At 44.2% G+C, this 19532-nt stretch overlaps 1 pseudogene; it reads left to right on the top strand.

Moving 5' to 3' along the window:
- Nucleotides 1–532: 532 nt before the first annotated feature.
- Nucleotides 533–19532, top strand: part of LOC110206004 (glyceraldehyde-3-phosphate dehydrogenase-like) — a 61944-nt pseudogene continuing 42944 nt past the window's right edge.

The following is a 19532-nucleotide window of genomic DNA, read 5'->3' as shown; positions in this document are numbered from 1 at the left end:
ATTTGGAGAATGCAACAATGGCCACTGGATTGGAAAAGATTAGTTTACATCCAAATTGTAAAGAAGAGTAACCAAGGAATGTTCAAAGTACCAAACAATTGTACTCATTTCACACTCCAGTAAGGTTATGTTTAAGATTCTGTAAGCTAGGTTTTTGCGACATATGAACTGAGAATTACAAGAAGAGATAATTTGAAGAAGAGGTTTTTGAAGAGTCAGAGGAACTAGAGACCAAATTGCCAGCATTTGCTGGATTATGGGGAAAGCAAGGGAGTTCCAGAAAAACATCTACTTCTGCTTCATTGACTACACTAAAGCCTTTGACTGTGTGGGTCACAACAAAAGTGGCAAGTCCTCAAAGAAATGGGAGTACCAGATCATTTTACTTGTCTCCTGAGGAACCTGCATGCAAGTCAAGAGGCAACAGTTTAGAACCAAACATGGAACAACTGATTGGTTTATAATTGGAAAAGAAGTATGGGCTCTTCTCCCAAGCCAGGATTTGCTGCTGCAGTCACATCCCTGAAACAAGATGGTGAAGGTCAGAGTCAATAGATTTGGCTTTGTTGGGTGCCTGGTGACCAGGGCTGCATTCAACTCGAGCAGAGTGGACATTGTGGCCATCAATGACCCCTTCATTGACCTCAACTACATGGTTTATATATTTCAATATGATTCCACCATGGCAAATTCAAGGGCACTGTCAAGGCTGAAAATGGAAAGCTGGTTATTTATGGAAAAGCCATTACCATCCTCCAAGAGTGGGAACCCATTAATATTAAATGGGTAGATGCTGGAGCCAAGTATGTTGTAGAGTCCATTGGTTTCTTTGCCACCACATAAAAGGCTGGGGTTCACCTGAAGAGTGGAATCAAACAGGCCATTATCTCTGCCCTTTCTGCTAATGCTCCAATGTTCATGATAGGAGTGAACCATGAGAAATATGATATTTCCCTTAAGATTGTCAGTCATGCCTCCTGCCCTAACAAATGCTTGGTCCCCTTGGCCAAAGTCATTCATGACAACTTTGACATTGTGGAAGGACTCAAGATCACAGTCCATGCCATTGCTGCTACTCAGAAGACAGTAGATGCCCCACCAGCAAGCTATAGCATGATGGGCATGGTGCTGCCCAAAATATCATCCCTGCTTCGACTGGAGCTATTAAGGCTATGGGCAAGTTCATATCTGATTCACTGACCTTCCATATTTTTAATTCCAGTGCATCTGGTAGGATCTGGCCTACTGCCTGGAGAAATGTACCAAATATAATGATATCTAGAAAGTGGTGAAGCAGACATCAGAGAGACCCTCTGTTGCTGCTATTGGAAGCATTAAGATTGTCAGGAGAAATATCAACAATCTCAGATATGCATACAATACTATTCTGATGGCAGAAAGTGAAGGGGAATTAAGAAGCTTCTCAATGAGGGTGAAAGAGAAGGGTGTAAGAGCTGGCTCGAAACTTAACATAAAAAAATTAAGCTCTTGGCAACTGGTCCCATCACTTCCTGGCAAATAGAGGGAGAAGAAATGGAAACAGTGTCAGATTTTTTTTTTTATTCTTGGGCTCAAAGATCACTGCAGATGGCAACTGCAGCCACGAAATTAAAAGACACTTGCTCCTTGGAAGGAAGGTTATGGCAAATCTGGACAGCAGACTAAAAAGCAGAAACATCATCTTGTTGACAAAAAGACCATATAGTCAAAGCTATGGTTTTTCCAGAAACAACGTGTGGCTGTGGGGAGTTGGACTATAAGGAAAGCTGAGCACCGCAGAATCGGTGCTTTTGAACTGTGGTGCCGGAGAAGACTTTGGAGAGTCCCTTGGGCAGCAAGGAGGTCAAATCAGTCAATACTTACAGAAACTAATTCAGGCTGTTCACTGGAAGGACAAATGCTGAAGCTGAAGCTTAAATTCTTTGGTCACATAATGAGAGGACGGGACTCACTGGAAAAGATCCTGATGCTGGGGAAGATAGAAGGCACAAGGAAAAAAAGGATGACAGAGGAGGGGACGGATGGATGGATAGTGTCATGGAAACAATGAATAAGAGCTTGGAGAGACTTTGGGAGATAGTGGAGCATAGAAGGGCCTGGTGCACTGTAGTCCATGAGGTCATGAAGAGTTGAAAATGACGAAATTATTCAACAACAACAACAAAAAAGTGGGGATAATAAAAATCACCTGCCTTCTAGGGTTGGTTTGAAGGATAATTGAGATAATACAAAGTGCTTTGCAAAGTTTGAAGCGCTATCATTATGATTAGAGTTGTTTGTCGTAACAATATTGTTTTGTTGTCCTTTCAGTTGTGTCTGACTCTTCATGACCCCATTTGGGTTTTCTTGGCAGAGGTACTGGAGTGGTTTTCCATTTCCTTCTCCAGCTCATTTTACAGATTAGAAAACTGAGGCAAACAAGGTGAAGTAACTTGACCAGGGTCACACAGTAAGTGTCTGAGGCCAGATTTGAACTCAAGAAGACGAGTCTTTCTGACTCTAGGCCCTGAAATCTATCGACTGTACCACCTCACTGTTTTTATTGTATAAACAGTCCTTGTTCTGCTCCCTTCACTCTGCACCAGTTCATACAAATCTTCCCAGGCTTCTCTGAAACTCTCTTTTATCATTTCTCACAATGTAATAGCATTCTGCATACCACAATTTGTTCAGCCACAGACCTTTGGATTTGGCAGCCCGATCACTGGCATCCTGAACACTTATCACAGTGCCTGTCACCTAGTAAGCACTTAATAAATGCTTTTTGACTGATTAATTAGTCACTTTGGGTAGAATGGGTAAGAAGTTGAAAGGACACAGATTCCAGATTGACATAAAGAAAAATATCCTAACGACTGTTGGATGGAGCAGTCCCAGAGTGGATTGGGCTACCTTGGGAGGTTGTGGGTTTTCTCTCATCAGGGGCCTTCAGATAAAAGCTGTACGACTTCTCGTCGGTTATAATTTGGAGGAAGGTCTTAGTCAAGAACAAGTTGGAGTAGATGGCTGCTGGGGAGGCTTCTAACTCTGAAATCCCGTGATTCTGTGAGCCAGAGTCAAGGAGAGGGCTGCAGTCTCTGGATGTGTCTACTCCACTTTTCCCCCCTGGCCTCAGTCTGACTGCCCCCACTCGCCCACCGATTTATCAGTCTCTAGCTCTTCTTGGTCTCTGGCTTGGTGTTGAAAAGCCCTAGGCTGGCTTTGATTGATTCTTTATGGGCTGAGGATTCAGCACCAGCACTAAGCCATCTGTGAAAAGCAGCCAGGCAGGGGGGCGCTGAGTGGGAGAGAGATGAGCCAAGGGGGTGGGGGCAGGACCTCAAGTCTGCTGGGGGCACCCAAGAAGGCTGGCTGGACCCAGGTGGTGTTGGGGGCCATTCCTGCTGGTGCTTCTAGAATCGCTAGCCGCCCTGCTTCCAAGAAGGCTCCGACCGGCAGCGATCTCCCAAGACCGAACGCCCTCCTCCAAAAATGGGATGTGAAAGTTGTTCATCTGTTATTGATTGAGAGGGTGAATGCTTGCTTCAAAATTCCCCAATAAAACTAGCTTGGATGAGATCTTCCTGAATCCCAGATTAAGTGAATAAAGATGTTGCAGGAGTCCAGGAATAGCGGCAGAGTGCTTTGCGCACAGCTTGTCATGGGCTTCACCCTTTGTTGCTTAATGAAGAACAGCAGCAGGGTCTCCCCATCTTACTGGGCTGGGGTATGTCTCCCTTCTCCCTCTCAGCTAATATCCTGTTGGAGTCTCAGGCCAGGTTTTCTGGAGGGCCCTCGGGGAAGAAGGACACTGCCAACTTGCCCTCTCTTGTCCCTGGTGGACAAGGCTTCCAAAGGGTCATGCCTCAGGGGCGTGTGTGTGTGTGTGTGTGTGTGTGTGTGTGTGTGTGTGTGTGTGTGTGTGGTTTATAGGTTGATGCCTGTGGAAAGAACTGGTTGGTAAAGGTCACTGGGAGCTGACTTGGGTTCCCCCCTTTCTCCACACCTCCTTCCCTGACATCACCAGTGGAGATTCCAGTGACTTCATTAAAAGACCCAGAGAAACCAAGCAGGATAGAGTTGCCCCCTCCCTGTGCTCTCCTTCACTCCCACCCAGCCCTAGGGCCAATGGAAAGGAAAGATAGATGAGCCTAACTTGACTCAGAGTTCCTGTAAGACAGGGTGGGGGTGGGCTGGGGGAATGATTGCCCCATGCAAGAGCTGGAGCTGGTAGCTGGGGGAAGTGGATCCCTGAGCTTAGTCTCTGAGGATGCAAAACTGTGAAAGGATTCTTAAAGATCCTCTAGTTCTACCCCAAGAGAGGAAATTAAGGCCTGAAGTGCCTTGTTCAAGACAGTGTATAACACAGGCTTCTTTGAGCATTTCCAATTCTTCTAACATTCCTTAAAGGTAGTAGAGAACCCTGGGGGAAGAATGAACTCTAACCTATCTGGCCTTCCAGGTGAGGGTGTTAAATATGGAGGCTTGTCTAGGATAAAATGGGAACCTTCACTTTTGCAAGGACTATACCCCTACAACTGAAGGAACACCATCAATGGTGCCCGGTGCCATTTGCAGAAAGGCTGGGCCTCCAGTCTCCTTAAGGGGACCAAAGAACCCTGGAGGGGTGAAAGAGTAAACGCTAACCTATCTGACCTTCAGGCAGTGGGAGCCTGGGTAGTCTGTGTTACACACACATAGGAAGCAATAGCAGAGACATGACACGGGATTTTTTTCAATAAGGAAACATTTTGTTGAGGGGTGGGGAGGTGGGGAAGGGAAGTGGTACAGAACTCAGGAAACATATCCACTACAAATTTGTGCAGAATGAAGATCTCACTCTTTGTTTTAACTTTTGACAGTCTGAGAAATGAATAAAACAGTTTGACATTATCTGAATTGACTTTACCACAGCATAAGTTCAGATTGCAAGAGCTACTTTGCATTGTAATTGTAGGTTGAATTTGTTATCAAGTCTGCAGCAAAATCTAATTTCCAAAGCCATTCAGTGTTTGATGATGGTGGCGGAGGGCAGTTTTCTTCTCATTCAATCCTTTCAATCATTCAATCTCATTTCTCATTCAAAATTTTATTCTCAGCCCTGAGCTCAAAAACTAGCAACAAAACTTTTTTTCTCCTTTGTTCTAGTCCTTACAGAATGTATATGCATTGTTAGTAAAAAGACAAAATTAAATTTCTTGGTATGGCAAAAAGATTGGCATTCAAAATTGTTAACTGTTAAGCAATAACATGTTGGGCAGCTAGGTGGCGCAGTGGAGAGACCTCTGGGACTGGAGCCAGGGAGACATGAATTCAAAAATACACCCTCAGATACTTACTAGCCGTGTGACCCTGGGTTAAGTCACTTAATCTGTTTGCCTCAGTTTCTTCTGCTGTAAAATGGGGATAATAATAGCACCTACCTCCCAGGGTTGTTGTAAGGATCAAACAAGATAATAATTGTAAAGTGCCTAGCATACAGTAGGTCCTATAGAAATACTAGCTAATATTATTACTATTAACTGTGTCATTGCAATTTATGGTATACTGAGCACCAATTCAAAGTAATGCAAGTCCTTCATATGGTCTTTGTCACAACTGCTCAATTCTGCCATTGATAGCTCCAAAGAATCCATAGGTAATCTGCAAATAAAGGAGTATGACTGTGTTCTCATAAACCTATTTATGGACACTAAAATTTGAATTTCATATAAGTTTCATGTGTTATGAAATATTATTCTTCTTCGGATTATTTTCCCAACCATTTAAAAGAGTAAAAACCATCCTTACAAAAACAGGGACTGGGGCCAAAACCAGCCTTCGACAATTTCACACTGAAAATTTAACAATCAGCTCTTGCAAAGCAGTTGGCTCCAACATACCCCCTGGCTCTCTGACTGTTTAACCTTTCCTAAAGGATGTCATGTGGAGTTCTCCTTTGCCATAAGTAGAACCCTTGGGTTACACTTATCTTTGCACATATTATACCTTCTTTCCAGACCTAGTAAAGAGTCAATTTAAAAAAAAAAAACCTTTCTGTCCTCTAAGACCCAGCATCCTAAGGGATTTGAATCCATTCACTCATTTTTTTCATTTACTGAATTAAGCAAACATTTATTGAACACCTACAGTATGCAGAGCCTTGCACTGGACACTGGGGGAGAGACAAAGTTTAAATAAGTGGTATTTCCCTTCATGGAGCTCAAAGGGGTCTTCATGATACAAATACAAGGAGAGAAGACACAAGCACAGATAGGTGTAATACAGTCTCCTGCCACAAGAAACTGGCCCCTAAGGGTATAAAATTTAGAGTGTGGAGGATAGAGTGTAGATGGAGAGTTAGTATTATTTGGAGAAATTAGTGGTTAATGTCAGAGAGTGACATAATAAAATTTAGAGTGTGGAGGATAGAGTGTAGATGGAGAGTTAGTATTATTTGGAGAAATTAGTGGCTAATGATGTCAGAGAGTGACATAATAAAATTTAGAGTGTGGAGGATAGAGTGTAGATGGAGAGTTAGTATTATTTGGAAAGATTAGTGGTTAATGTCAGAGAGTGACACAATGATGTGGAAGCTGGGATAGGATGACTCAGTTTGTGGATCTCCAAGAGTTTGTTGGACTGTAGGCCTTTCCAGGTGGATTTTCCCCAGCAATTTGGTGGATTTCCTGGTTACAAATCTCTAAAAAGGTTAAAGTTGGATCTAAGATAAGATTTGACCCAGGGAATAAATGGAAAATTAAGGTAGTATAGGAAGGCAGACAACCTTGGCCTATATAGTCGGTCTTCACAATTCAGTACTTGCTGGTCCTGGTGTCTCCCTCCCCCCCCCCAGTCTGCAACTCCCTAGCATGAGTTATTCTAGTTCTGAGGTGAGTGATGACAGGATCAGGTCAAAGGTGACGCCTGAACAGCTCCCAGTAGTTTCCAGGGTAAGAGTCCCCATTGGGAGGAACAGGAGGAAAATGCAAATGGGTACACAACCATAAAAGCAGGGTTTGAGTTTAAATTGCTCCATCCATCACACCCTGGGCCACCATTTTTTAACCTAAAAAATGAGGGGGTTGCACTAGATGGCCTTTTGACCTGGTGATTCCCATGAGTTTCAGCAATGGATAGCTCCCCACTGCCGCTAGCGTTGCCCCTATGGGAAACAGTTAAATTTTGATGAGTGTCAGACTCAAACTCGGTAGACACAGCCTTACGTGACAGAAAGAATGTTGGGTTTGCAGTCCAGAGAATTGGGTTCAAGTCCCTTCCCTGCTACTTGTTAACTTTTTATTACCTCCCTGGACTGCCATTTTGTTCATCGGAAAAATGGAAACTGTCAATATCTACCTCAGAAGTTGGTTGTAAGGAAATTACTTTGGAACTGTTATTCTCCTCAAGTATTTCTTATTTCCAAGAGTGGTACAAACAATGGAAAATCACAGTCGTTGAAGAATTACAATTAAGGACCACCCAAAGGGCTCATGGTGAGTATCAGCAAGATGCAACACATGGGGGAAAAAAAGGAATTACATAGGAGTAGAGTGAAGGATGTCATTGCTAAAATGTGTGACTGAAAAAGAAGATTGTCTGGTCATATAGTAGAATGAATGGGGATGGGGTGGGAATGGATTTATGATTTCCCTATGAGGAAAAGTCTTCTACCAATGCAGCTTGGCATCTGCCCTGCAATTTATAAAATCAGAAAGTTTCCTGAGAGGTTAGTTCACTTGCCCTGGGTCACATAGCTAATATTTGTCAGAGGAAGGACTTGAACCCAGGTCTCTCTGACTTCTAGTCTAGCTCTCTGTCCATTGTTGATCTGTGTTCTTGATGATGTCTACCCAATATGTTGAGGTACTACATAACTGGCTCACTTTATTCTATCATGCATTTCTTCTATAACATCTTTTACTACTTCTCATGAGAAGTTAGTGATAGTGAGCCCGAGTGCCACTTCCTGACACTAAGAAATGCAAGGCTGCTGCAACTCGAAGGTTGGGTGATGTATCCCTAGTGGCAAATTCATAGGAAGATGGGGGTGAGATTTACACGAGATGCACAGGCACGAATGCTGCATCATTGGTAAGAATACCCAAAGTGGTTGTCCATTTGTGGGCTTAAGAGTCACTCAGACAGCTGCAAGGCAGGAAGGTGGCCTTCCATAACATGCAGCCCCACCATGATCTCTGACCCAGATAGCACCCAAGGCATCTGTCTCCTTGGCCCCAGATTAACTGTGCCCTTGAGACACAGCTAGCCAAGGAGAGGGGGCAGGCATTGTTAATGGTAACACTGTTGTGGCACCCCAAAAAGGGAAAGCAGAAGTTACTCTCAGAAATTTTTGTGTTTTTCACCCATTGCTTTTATTTCTGCTTGGCCCCAGAGAACTGAACAAAAAGCTTAATTTAGGCTAGATCTTAGGGAAAATTGCCTAACACCTAGTGGGTTCCCTTGCATTCAGTGCCTTCAAGCTACAGAGACAGGTATGTTTTCAGATAAGATAATACACATAAAGTACTTTGTAAACCTTAAGGCACTACACAAATGTTAGTTCTTATCATTATTTTTCGAGTTGTGGGTTGGACCAGATGGCTGCCAGGGTCTTTTAAAACTCAGAAAGTCTATGATTCTATGAGATCGTGGACTTAGTTGCAAGTTTCCATATACACATGTGAAATTGAATGTAGAATGAAGTATGAATTGATGGTGATGCTCACACAAGGGAGGCTGGGTAATGAGGATACTGAGGTAGGAAGGCAGTCACTATGGCCAAGAGTCCTGAGGAAGGCACAGACTCTCCCATCTGCTGGGGTTGCCTGCAGTTGGCCTGTATAACTAGAGAGAAGCAAGATTCCCACTGCTGGGGTTGGGCTTCAGCCCTCTGTCATCAAACAGTCAATGTGTATGAGAGAGAAGACGGAAGGAAGCAAGACAAGACCAGCAGTGGGAAGTGGGACAATATGGCCCCAGGCACCTGTTTTTGGAGAATGCATTTTAGTTCAGCTGGAATGTGAGCGCCCCCATTTTCTGAAGCCCCTGGTGCAGACTTGTCCTTACGTTGGAAGAGTGAATCCAAGATTACCTTCTCAAGGACATGACATGTGCTGATCCTGGAACCATCTCTGCCTATCAGCCTCTCTGCCTAGGTGCTGAATTCCTGGCTTCTGGAAAACATGGCTAGAAATTTACCCAGCAAATCAGGGAGACATACGCCACAGCTTTCCTGACTCCATTTCCAAAGGAAGATCAGTCAGGAAAGCACATAAATGCCACACTTGAGGGTCATGCCAAGGACATGTAGCTGCCAGCCAATAGGTCTGCAAACTTGTTCACCCTCCCCCCCACAACCTCCCCACCCCCGGCTTCTTTCTCTTTCTAGCTTCATGAGCCCTCTGCAAACCATAGAATATCATGGCTGGTCTTCCCCCTCCTCCCAACCCCAAACAACAGCAGTTTCCCCTGAGTCCTTTACTGAGTGCCCTGGGTAAGTTCATCCAAGAGCCATAACACAAATATTTGCCTTTTGCGGATGTACCTTCTTCTCTCCCCAACTTCTCTCAAATGTAAAAAGGGAATAATACAAGTACCTTCCATGTGCTATGAGGATCAAATGAAATTAATATTTATAAAAGCTCTTAGCTCAGTGCTTGACACTTACTAGGTACTTATCAAATGTTTATTTGCATTACTTACTCCTCTCCTTCCTTTTTTCCTGCCTTCCTTCTTTTCCTTCCCTTCTTCCTTTTTTATTTCCTCCCTCCTTTTCTTCCTTTCTTCTCTCCTCCCTTTCCTTTTTTTCTTTCCTTTTTCTTTTTCCTTCCTTTTCCCTTTTTTCCTTCCTTCCATTCTTTTTTCCTTCTATCCTTCCTTCCTTTCTTTCCTTCCTTCCTGCCTTCCTTCCTGTCTTGTAACTATAATTATTACGCCCTAGGGTCACAGGATTCAGAGTTGGAATGGATCTTCCAATCTAACCTCTTAATTTTCCAAATGAGGAAACTAAGACCCAGAGAAAGAAATTAACTCATCCAAAGTCCCACTGGCATTAAGTGGAAAGCTGAGATATCCTTTACAGATCCCCTGGGAGCCATTCTTTGTACCCATATACCACAAAAGAGAGATTCTTTCTTCTATGATAGATTATCAGAGGTGAGAAACAGACACCAAACATTTATTAAGTGCTTCTTATTTGCCTAGGCACTGTGGGAAGTGCTAAAGATACAAATACTAGTGAAAAGGGAGGCCAATCCCTGCCCTCAAGAAACTTATATTCTAATGGGGAAAGCTGATGGGTAAAAAGTTGCTGCATAAGGACTGAGGAGGAAAGGAGAGGAGCAAGGAGAAGGTAGCTGAGAAGAGATATGATGGCAGAATACAGAGCATCGGAAGCACAGCCAGGAGGAGAATGAAGCATGATGGCCTTAGACCCATCCCCAATATGGAGGCCCCCAGAAGAAACTCAACAACGACAGAAGGGGGCAGGCATGGTGGATAGGTGGTCCAGAGGAGAAAGCAGCTTAGTCATAAGGGTCAAGAGGCAGAACTGGAAGGAAGCCCAACTCTAACCCAACCCTAACCCAGGACTACACTTGAAAATTCCAGTAATAGAGAACAGGTCTCCCATAGCTGCCCATGATGCTCTTGGCCAGTCTTAGGAAGCTTTACATCATACTAAGCTGAAACTTGTCCTGATACAACTACTCCCCACCACTCTTGTCCTGCCCTCTGTGGCCAAGCAGAATGTGTCAACTCTTTCAGCACAGCAGCCTTTCCTATTCTACCATGTCTGCCCTTCTCCAAAAGTCTTCTCTTCTACAGACCCTTCAGCCCATCCTCATATGTGTGGCATAGTCTCTGGTCCTTAATGATCCTTGTCACCCTTTTCTGGATGTGCTCCAGTTTGTCAATGTCCCTTCTAAAATGTGGCACCAAGAATTAAACAGTAAACTCCATGGGGTGGGTAGGGGGAGTTCTTACCGGGGTGGAGTACATACAGTAGGACTCCTCTTTCTGAATACCAGCTCTCTGTTAATACAGTGAAGAGCATATTCTTTTTTTGGGCCAACATATCACACTGTTGACTCATACTGAGTCCACGATCCTCTAACACCCCATCATCTTTTCACATAAACTGTTGTCTAGCCACACCTCTGCCATCCTGCACTTTTGAAGCTGTGGTTTATTTTTTGTCATTCAAATGCAAGACTTCACATGTACTCCTATCAAATTTCACATTGTTAGATTTGGCCGATTGTTCTAGTCAGTCGATGTTCTTTTGGATGCTGACCCTGTTGTAAAACATGTTAGCTACCCCTCCCAACTCTGTCATCTGGAAGTTTGATAAACATGCCATCCATGACTTCATTCGAGTCTCGGATAGAAATGTGGGACGGCACAGGGTCAAGGACAGATTCTTGAGGCACTCCACTAGAGACATCCCTCCAAGGTGATACTGATCTGGTAATGACTGCTCTTTGGACCTGCTCATTCAGCCTGTCCTGAATCCTTGTAATCGAACCAGGGCTGTGCTAGTAAACATTTAACAACCAACTCTCTGGAGGGGGGGACGTACACATGACACACTTTCTAAGTTTAATCTGTATTATTACTATTCTCTCCATCACTTTCTTAAGTCTAGACAACAAAGATAACAATAGATCAGTTCATGATATACAGCATTTGCCAATTTCCAAGGTGTAAATGTTCACATGGAAAATTTAACAACCAGCTCTCAGGAGCCTATTACAGCTGGCTCCAGCACACTCCTTCATAGAACCCAGATCTCTTTTTTGTGCCCATAGGAACAGAATGAAAGGCTTTGTCAATACTTTGCTATCTACAGCATTCCCCTGAACTATTGGTGCCAATAACTCTTTCAAGAAATGAAATGAGGGGCCACTAGATGGTGCAGTGAATAGAGCACCAACCCAGGAGTCAAGAGGACCTGAGTTCAAATCCGGCCTCAGACACTTGACACTTACTAGCTGTGTGACCCTGGGCAAGTCACTTAATTCCATTGCCTAGCTGAAAAAAAAAAGAAATGAAATGAGATTAGTCTGATGTGACCTGTTCTTGATAAAGTTATGTCAGCTCTTGAAGACTACCGCTTACCTTTCTAAGAGCTATAAACCATCCCTCTAATAATACTGCATCTCTAGGATTTTGCCAAGAATTGAAGTCAATGTTATCAGTGCTTAAAAGTTCTATTCCCTTTCCCTTTTTAATTGGAAACATTTGTCTGTCTCCAATCCTCTACCACCTTTTATCCTAGATGACTTTCAAAGACCACTAATGGCAGCTCCCGCCAATTCTCTCTGTAATTAAAGGATGTGACTGTTCAGCCATTATCAGTAATCTCTAAACACTAAAAAGGAATTGGTCCACAATGAATTCTAAGACCCTTCTTATGATCAGGGTGTAGACCTCTAGGTGAATAGAATGTTGGACTTAGAATCAGGAATATATCAATTCAAACCTTGCCTCAGATACTTCCTAGCTCTGTGACCCTGAACAAGTTACCTAAACTCTCTGTGCCTCAATTTTTGCCTCTGTAAAATGGATACAATAATGCCTCCTACCTCTCAGAGTTCTTATGAGGATCAAATGAGATAAATTTGTAAAGCACTTTGCAAACCTTAAAGCACCATATCAATGCTACTGTGTGTGGTGGAGCATAGAAGCCTTAGCAGTCATCTGGTCCTACCTGCCTTTTTTTTTTAAACTGATAAAAAATGAAAATAAATGTACCCAGAGCTCTGAGTGTGCACAACATGAATGGGAAGAGAATGACTGCCTGGGAGCATCCCTGAGGATCAAGGTTACTAGTAATTTGCACTTAACTAGGATTTGTACTTACATCTCTGACCCCAGGACTATTTCCACCCTCCCTGGACATACCCAGCAGAGGCACTGAGGAGGCTTCACATATACAGCCTTCCCCACAAGCCCAGAACCCCAGAATTGACAGGGACCTCCAAGGCCATTGAGTCCGATCCCAAATCTCTCCTGCAATATACCCACCACTCAACCAGGCACTTGGTGAAGATGTCCGGTGAGGGACAGCCGCCTGTCTCCCAGTGCAACCCATTCTGACTTTGCACAGCTGTAAGTGTTAGAAAAGTCTCTCTGACATGAAGTCTAAATTTTCCTCCTGCCAGCTCCTCCACTTACTCCTAGCTCCCTCCTCCCCGGCTGAGCAGAACAAGTCTGGCCCTTCTCTTTGGCAGCCCTTCCTTGACATACTTGAAGGCAGCTGTTGTGACCCCTCCACTGATTCATCTCTTCCAGGCTAAAGGTCCCTAGTTCCTTCAGCAGGTACTCATCTGGCATGACCTCAGGCCTCTTGCTGTCCTGGTGGCCCCCCTTTGCACTATAATCCCATTGATCATTCAAGCCATTGGCAATGGGCCTCCCAGAAGGGAGCGCTGTCCTCCAGATGCCCTGCCACATCATGTTTCAGAGGTTTGATTGACTTCCCCACCACCATCTCATGAAGCTCTAACCTTCCTCTCTTGCTGACTCTTTAAAGAGTTTCAAATGGCAATGTCTAAAGAGATGAGGGCAATAGTCCCTGTGGCTGGGCTCCCAGCCTGACTTAAGTCACACCTTCTAGGAATACACCATTTATAAAGATGTAGAACTACTCTGCCAAAAAAGGGGGGGGGGGAAGCAGAGATGCTTCTATACAGTTGGTGCTTAATCAATGTTGAATGAGTGACTCAAGTCAATAATCATTTATTAAGCACCTGCTTTTAATTCCGGAATTAAAAGACAAAAATAAAATAGTCCCTACCTTCAATAAATTTACAACCTTTTCTAAAAAAAATTGAAATTGAAATTTTTATTATCTTTTTAATATTATTTTGTTTCCCAGTATATCCTTCCCTTCCTTTCCGGGAGGGAAGATTATCCCTTATAACAAAGAATAAAAATAAAAGGGGGGAGGGAGGTAGTTCAACAAAATTAAACACCTTATAAATTGAGTCTGACAGTAGATGCCCTGTTTCATGCCCATAATCCTCCACCACAAGGAAAGGAGGTGCACTTTTTTCCCCCACATCTTCTTTAGGGAGAAAGTTGGTTATTTTAATTGCACAGCATGTTACTTCTTTTTTTCCCCTTTCATTTACATTGTTGTAGTCTGCAGTCATTGGTATTTTATCTCTTGGTTCTACTCACTTCAATTTGTATAGGCTCATATAAATCTTTCCAGGCTGCCCTGTATTCTTCACCATTCTCATTTTTTTCTTCAATTTTTATTTTTAAAAATAAATTTCTATTGCTATCTTTTGTTTTTACATCACCCTCTTTTCCCAGTTTCCCCATGCTCCTCCCAGAGACTCATCCATGGTAACAAAGAGTAAAACAGTGAAAAATAAACAGTGCAGCAAAACTAACAAACCCATGGAAAAAATTCTGACATTGTCTGTGGTGACCCACACCCATAATACCCCATCTCTGCAAAAAGTGGGGGAAAGTGTCTTATGATGGCCCTTCTTTGGGGCCAAGCTTGGAGACATTACACCTTCGCAGCATTCAGTTTTGATTGTTTTTTTGATGTTCTGTCCTTTTATATTTTTGAAGGGCTGTACATTGTAGTAGTCAATGGGTAAATGGGATCTGCTGATTTTGCTTTGCATCAGTTCATATAAATCTTCCTGTTTCTCTATATTCATCATATGCATTCTTTCTTTCAATACAGTAATATTATATTATATTGATGAACCCACAAATGCCCAATCAATGGGTATCATCTTTGTTTACTGTCCTTTTCTATTACAAAGAGTGGTACCATAAATATTTTGGTGTGTATGAGGCCTTTCCTTGCATGGGTGACCTCACTGGGGGTATCTGTCTGTGGAATCTCTAAATTAAATTAGCCACTTTAGAAGGTTACATTCTGGGGGTGGGGAGCACAGAGAGAACATGTACACATTTATATAAATACAAAATAAATAGAAAGTAATGGGGATGGGAGGCTGGTAACAGGAAAGACCAGAGAGGGCTTCTTGTAGGAGGTGGTATTTGAGCTGGACTTTCAAGGATCTAGGGATTCTAACAGGCAGAGGTGAAGAGGGAATACATTCTAGGCACAGGAGACAAACCTACTCAGAGAAGTGGGATTTGGAATACTGTATGTGAGGAATGGCAAAAAGGATGATTTGGTTGAAAAGTTGGTGTGTGAAAGGAGCTAAATGCTGAAAGCCATCTGCATTACAAGCTATGGATCTCCTAGCTAGAAGGACAACCGGAAAGAATCTCTGGACCAACGAAATGCAGGAATGGTGAGATAGTTTCCTGATGAATTCCAGAGCCGGGTCAGTTAGCACATAGGATGAATTGTTGGGACTGAACTGAATTGGATTCCTAGTTCATCTGGCCTTGGGAATGCTTCTATACTTGATATACCACAGAATCTCCAAAATAAAAGAGCCTTGACTCTAGTCAATGCACTATGGCGCCTCTGGCATTGCTTATGTAGACCAGCAGCAAGTCACACCACCCGAGTCTCAGTTTCCTCCTCTGTAAAATGAGGAGGTTGAACCATGTGGCCTCCAGGGTCCCTTCCAGTTCTAGATTTGTCTCTGTGATCCATCTAGCCACACCTACTTCTTTGTGGAGCCAACTAATGCACAGAAAGGGTATGTGACCTTCCCCAGGATTTAGAGCTACTCAGTCTCAGAGCTCAGGTTACCTAGATCCTGGTTCAGTCCAGAAAGAAACCTGGCATCGTGGAGAGTGGGCTGCTCTTGGTGTCAGGAAGACTGAGTTCAAATCCTGACAAGTCAACAAGCATTTATTAAGCACCAACTATATGCCAAGCTTTATGCCAAGTGTCGCTGTTCTTCGACCTTTGTTCTCAAACAGGACCATGACGTCAGGGAGGTGATGCCATGACATGCAAGGGAATTGAATTTAAGCGACGGAGGGCTGGGCAAGGTCACCAGCCTCACTTTCTCCTCCGGAGCCATCTGGGTCCAGTGGCCAGACATAGATCAGGACCATTGGAGATAGCCTCCATGCTAAGTGCTAGAGATACAAAGAAAAGCAAAAGACCACCCCTGCCCTCAAGGAGCTCACAGTCCAGTGGGGGGACAACATGTAAACAGCTCTCTATGAACAAGATATAGAGTGGATAAATGGGAGGTTACCCACAGAGGGCAGGCACTGGCATTAAGGAGCACCAAGGTAGGCTTCTGGCAGAAGGTGGGATTTTGCCCCTGACACCTAATGACTCCATGTGAGTCACTGAATTTCAGTTTGCCTGTCTGTTTAAAAAAGGCTTTAGTAGGGGGCAGCTGGGTGGCTGAGTGGATAGAGCACCAGCCCTGAAGTCAGGAGTACCTGAGTTCAAATCTGGCCTCAGACCAAACACTTGACACTTACTAGCTGTGTGACCCTGGGCAAGTCACTTAACCCCAACTGCCTGAAAAAAAAAAGCTTTAGTATCTACCCCAAAGGATTGTCAGGTCTCTCAATAAAAATGTAAGCTTTCTGAGGCTGGGGCTATTTTTAATTTTGTCTTTGTATCCTTAGAATTTAGTGGGATGCCTTGCACATAGGACACATTGTGTTCCCCCTTCCCAAAGGCATTTCTGTTTGAAAATTGGAGCCTTGTGGAATGCTTAATAACCCGAGGGAGCTCTTCTCTAATGGGGCAATAACATCCAGTGGGAAAGATACTTTGGGTAAGCCTGGCCCTGACCTTGGCCCTGGGTACTGTTTCGACCTTACTGACAGTGAGGGGGAGCACAGCGGGCTGACACTCTGACAGATGAGCCAGGGCAGGGGAGGGAGAAGAGGGGAGGAAAGGGAGTGCGGGCCAGAATAGAGAAAGGAGTGAGACCCAGAAGAGTAAGGAAGCTGCCTCTGGAGAGGTTTGCTGTCATTCCTTAGGCTGAGACATGCCAGACAGGCCCCATGTCCAAGGGCCGTGTGCCGGGAACTTCCTCCCTAGATCAGAACCAAGCTGAAGTGGTGGAAAAAACTCACTGGGGAGGGCCCAGGGCTGGGGGAGCTGGGTGGAGGTGAGGGTCCAGGCCCTCTGACTGTGAGCTCATCAAGGGCCCAGCCATCTCCATTGTTTGTTCCAGGCCTGCAAGGGATGGGCCAGCTTTCCAGATAACAGCCCTCCTAGGCAGAGGGTGGGGGACAGTTGAGCTCTCCTCCCAACTACCACTGGCTGGAACCCTCCTATCTATCCTTCTGCCTCTGGGGGCTCCCCACTGGGCCTCCTTTTCAGCCCTCAACCCAGACAAATAGCCATCTCAGGTCAGAAGAACAAGTGACCTTATACAGAGGTGTAATGCGAATCTTGAGAAAAGCGTGGTTCTATGAAAAGAAGGCTGCCCAGTTTGGGATCAGAAGCCTGGGTTACAGTTCTGGCCCCAACACTAGCCATTTGGGCAACTTCATTCCATTTATTGAACACTTTTCCTCATCTGTAAAATGAATTTGGTTTGGAAGGGCTCTGAGGTCCTTCTGGCATTCTCTGCACTAGGGTCTCTCGAGCTCTGACATTCTGTTTTCTAAGGTCACTTCCAGATCTAAACTCTAGGTTTTAAAGGTTGGCATCAATATTCTCTGTCCTGAGGCCATTTCCAGCTCTGACATTCCATGTTCTAAAGTCTTTCCCATATCTGACATTCTATGTTCTAAGGTTCCTTCTAGCTCTGACATTCCAAGTTCTAAAGTCTTTTCTATCTCTGACATTCTGTGTTCTAAGTTTCCTTCCAGCTCTGACATTCCATGTTCTAAAGTCTTTCCCATCTCTGACATTCAGCATCCTAAGGTTCCTTTGACATTCCATGTTCTATAGTCTTTCCCATCTCTGACATTCTGTGTTCTAAGGTTCTTTCCAGCTCTGACATTCCATGTTCTAAAGTCTTTCCCATCTCTGACATTCTATGTTCTAAGGTTCCTTCTAGCTCTGACATTCCATGTTCTAAAGTCTTCCTCATCTCTGACATTCTGTGTTCTAAGGTTCCTTCCAGCTCTGACATTCCATGTTCTAAAGTCTTTCCCATCTCTGACATTCAGCATCCTAAGGTACCTTTGACATTCCATGTTCTAAAGTCTTTCCCATCTCTGACATTCTATGTTCTAAGGTTCTTTCCAGCTCTGACATTCCATGTTCTAAAGTCTTTCCCATCTCTGACATTCTGTGTTCTAAGGTTCTTTCCAGCTCTGACATTCTATGTTCTAAAGTCTTTCCCATCTCTGACATTCAGCATCCTAAGGTTCCTTTGACATTCCATGTTCTAAAGTCTTTCTCATCTCTGACATCCTGTGTTCTAAGGTTCCTTCCAGCTCTGACATTCCATGTTCTAAAGTCTTTCCCATCTCTGACATTCTGTGTTCTAAGATTCCTTCCAGCTCTGACATTCCATGTTCTAAAGTTCTTTCTAGCTTCTGCTATTCTATGGCTTAAGGTCCCCCACCTCTAATATGCTGGCACTGCCTCTCCCCTGGGCTATAAGTTACTTAATAAGAATATTCCCTAGGACTATTATTCTTTCCTCATTTCCCATGGTTATTGTGATCATCCCCTTGGCATTAGTGTTTTCCACAGTCTCTCTTCAATGATTGACTTGTAGAATTTGTAGTCTCATGGGACTCAGATTTGGAAGGAACCTCACTGGTCACTAAGCCCAGCTTCTCAATCCTGTGTCTCTTCCTGCATCCCAAATGGCTTCTGGCTGTCCCTTCCTCAGCTTAAAGTCAGGTGGTGAAGAATTCCTTCTCAGACAACTCGGCTATCTCTTTGTGCCACAGCAGGGCATGGGTGGTGGCTGAACAGAGCTAGTCAGGTAGCAGGGCTGCGACCAGGAGAAACCTAGAAGGGGCCATTAGAGTCTGATGCCATCCAAAGTTCTGGAAACCAGGGGATCAAGGCAGGTGCTGGAGAATTAGTGGTTTGCTCTGTTTAGAAGCAAATAGCAAGTCTAGGAGTGACCACATCTGGGAGGTAAAGTTGGGTAGGGGCTAGCCAATCAAAGGTAGGCCTTGGGGCAGTTAGGTGGCATGGTGGATAGAGCACCAGCCCTGGATTCAGGAGGACCTGAGTTCAAATCTGGCCTCAGACACATAACACTTACTAGCTGTGTGACCCTGGGCAAGTCACTTAACCCTGTTGCCTAGACCAAAAAGAAAAAAAAAAGGTAGGCCTTATATTGTGGGGAAGAAGAGGAATGTTCCAAAGTGTGATAATTAGGTTCTAGTCCCTGGCTGACTGGTGGTGGCGGGGAGAGAATCAGGGACAAGGGTCTGTCTGTAATGCAGCAGTCAGCAACATGGTAGTCAAGGCAGAGTCTGGAGGAAGTGGAGGAAAGGGCTCCTACCACATAGTAAAGGGGTTCTCAGGGTCCTCTGACCTCTGAGTCCCTATAGGACATGCAGGACTTAAGCCTGCCTGGAAGAACAGAGAGGGGCTTATTAGTCTTCAAGGATGGAGCCTTGTTGCGTTTATGGTACAGGGTTATCATTGCCCAAACCCTCCACGGTTTTATGTGTCTGAGACATCAGGCAACTCTCAGCTCGGCCAGACCTACAAGCACCCCCAGGAC

This window comes from Phascolarctos cinereus, unplaced genomic scaffold, assembly GCF_003287225.1.
Source record: "Phascolarctos cinereus isolate Bilbo 61053 unplaced genomic scaffold, phaCin_HiC Scaffold_726;HRSCAF=1367, whole genome shotgun sequence".
Classification (NCBI taxonomy): Eukaryota; Metazoa; Chordata; class Mammalia; order Diprotodontia; family Phascolarctidae; genus Phascolarctos; species Phascolarctos cinereus.
This window is presented reverse-complemented; position numbering and strand designations above follow the sequence as displayed.